The following is a 2,886-nucleotide window of genomic DNA, read 5'->3' on the forward strand; positions in this document are numbered from 1 at the left end:
TCTTACATAGGTGCTCCTCCTACATAGATGTTCCTCCTACATAGGTGTTCCTCCTACCTTCCTAGATAGGTGCTCCTCCTACATAGGTGCTCCTCTTACATAGGTGCTTCTCTTATAATAGGTGCTCCTCCTACATAGGTGCTCCTCCTACATAGGTGCTCCTCCTACATAGGTGCTTCTCTTATAATAGGTGCTCCTCTTATAATAGGTGCTCCTCCTACATAGACTCTCTTCCTACATAGACACTCTTCCTAGATAGATGCTCACAAAATCACTACACTGTATTTTTTTAATCTAATAAAATCTCCAGTGTTTTCTCTCTGGCCTTTAATCTTTTTTTTTTTACAGCCTTAGTTTATTGTTTTTGGGTTCTGTTTTGTTTAGCTATAAATTGTTCCTGCTGCAGCTACAGTCTTCTGGGCAATGCTCGCTGCTAGAGAGGTGATTGGCGAATACAGCCCTTTCTGCTCAAGTGTGAGGACCAGTTCAGATCTCCAGCAGTCACACAGAAGCTGGGCAGGTGTATTGGATGCCTGTAATCCCAGCACTCCAGACCAGGAGGCAGAGGGGCAGGGGAATTCCTTGGGCCAAGCTGGTTGGCTAAAAGAGCTAAATTAGTATGCTCTAGGTTCAACAAGAGACCTGGCCTCTAAAAATAAAGTGGAGAAGGATTGCAGGTGTTATGTAAGGTAACCTTTGACCTCTGTATGCACTAGCACTGATGTGCACTGATACAGTGTACTAGTTAGACTTCTAGTGTACTTGCACTGATGTGCACTGATACAGTGTACTAGTTAGACTTCTAGTGTACTAGCACTGATGATGTGCACGTACCGCTCCTGCAAACAGCTGTGGCCTCACACACTCGGGCACATCACACTCATATACAGTTTTACAAAGAAGGAAACTGCACAAGAAGCCACTTTCTCATACAGAAGAAGCCTCTAGTAGCTCTTTCATATTAACCTGTTCTCTGTAGACCTGACCCTGAACTAGAAAATTCTCACAGACCAAGAGCAGGCCATCGGAGTCTTTGGGGGGGGGGGTGTCTCATGTCACAGACTGTCACCTAGCTCCCCTTAGGTGACAAATGAAATACCTAGTATTGTTTTATTCCAGTGAATGGGGCCCCTGAGAACCCAAGGAGCACAGGGCTACATCCTACCAGCCTTGAATTGCTCATAGGTATGGACACTGAGGCTGTTTTCAATGAGCTGGGTACCGCATGGACCCCTGCCCTTCCCAGCCTTCCCTGGGCCTTCCCAGTGGTGGGTGTGCCGTCCTGGCCATGTTTTGATTCCTAAGCAGCCTGTTCCCCTCAGCCACAGGTGAATAGATCTGAAGTGGGGATCTGACATAGATGTTTTCTGACGTGTGGACAGGTGGGAATCGGATGTGGACATGGTTAAGTATTTTCGTGGGTTTACTGGTGCACAGTGATGCGGCTCCATTCTCTCTGGGACACCTTTCTGTCTCTTAGGATTGCTTTATGGATAAGGAGGCTGAAAGGATGGCCAGAGGCTAAGGAGGGCTGGGGGGAAATGTGGTTGGCTGAAGCTTTGGGGGAAAAAAGAGAAGCCAAGCAAACTAAAATGTACATGTCATGTCCCATATACCTTCATTTATTTTAGTGATGTGTGTAGGTGAACGTGCATGCACGTGCCTGTGTCTGTGGAGGTCAGCTTCCTTTATAGCTCGCCACCTTGTATTTGAGACAGGGCCTCTCACCGAACCTGGAGCTCATTACTGTGCTGGACCAGCTGGCCTGAAAGCACCAGGGACCCTCCTGTCTTCTCTCCCGGAGCTGAGGCTGAGGCAACTGTCACCACACCCTGCTGTTTCCACGTGTGCTGAGGACCAGAATTCGGGACCTCATGCTTGTCCAGAAAACACTTCACCAACGGAGTCATCTCTCCAGGTCTATCTGCTTCCATTTTACAACACTAAAAAGGGCAAACGGTATTGTGGCAGAGCACAGTGCGGTTCCCAGGGGCTCTGGTGAATCAGGGGTCTGGCTGGAAAGGGCCAGCAGGAGTGAGTTTATTACAGAGGAGAACAAGTTCAAAATCCTGGTGACAGTGATGGTGGCTGCGTGAGCCTGTCCATGTGGTAGAATTTCAGAGCAGCCGATCTCCCACTCTGCATGTGTGTGATAACACAGGTGAACTCTCTAGAAGGTCTTCAGTGGGCAGCCAATCCCTAGCTCTGTTCATACACTTGCCTGTGAAGATAAAACCATAGGGGAAACTGGCTGAGGGACAGATGGGAAGAGTCCATACTGATCTGAGTCTTAAATTATTTCAAAATAATTTAAAAGTCTTTAAAAGGGGGGAATTGGGCAAGGGCGGGGAGCTGAGATGGCTCTGTCGGTAAAGTGCCTGCCATCATGCAGACGTGAGGACTTGGGTTGATCTTCAACACCGAAGTGAAAATCCAGTCACGGTGGAATGAACTTGTAACCCTAGCACTGAGAGCATAGAGGTAGGCAGATGCCCAGGGCTGGCTGGCTAGCCAGCCTAGCCTAATGGATAAGCCTCAGGTCTCAGTAAGAGATCCTGTCTCATAAAAACAAGCAGAAAACCCAGAGGAATCCTGACAGCCTGGGAGAAGGAAGTCCCACCACCTAAGGTTTTGTGTGCTGTTTTGTTTTTTTTTTTCTTCTTCCTTTGACGATGTCTTCTAAAGTAGAATCGCTGTGCGTAAGCACATTTTTAAGAGTGTTGTTGCAAAATGCCAAATTGCCCTCCAAAATTATTACACCAATTTCTGTTCCCACCCACAGGGTAGGCAAGAGCTGGTTTCCCCAACTCCTGCCAAAATTGGGTTTTAATCTTTAAAGCAGGCGTTTAACTTTTGCCAAGTTGACAGATAAAACATGGCACCTTG

This window comes from Grammomys surdaster, unplaced genomic scaffold (genome assembly GCF_004785775.1).
Source record: "Grammomys surdaster isolate TR1022 unplaced genomic scaffold, NIH_TR_1.0 126906, whole genome shotgun sequence".
Classification (NCBI taxonomy): Eukaryota; Metazoa; Chordata; class Mammalia; order Rodentia; family Muridae; genus Grammomys; species Grammomys surdaster.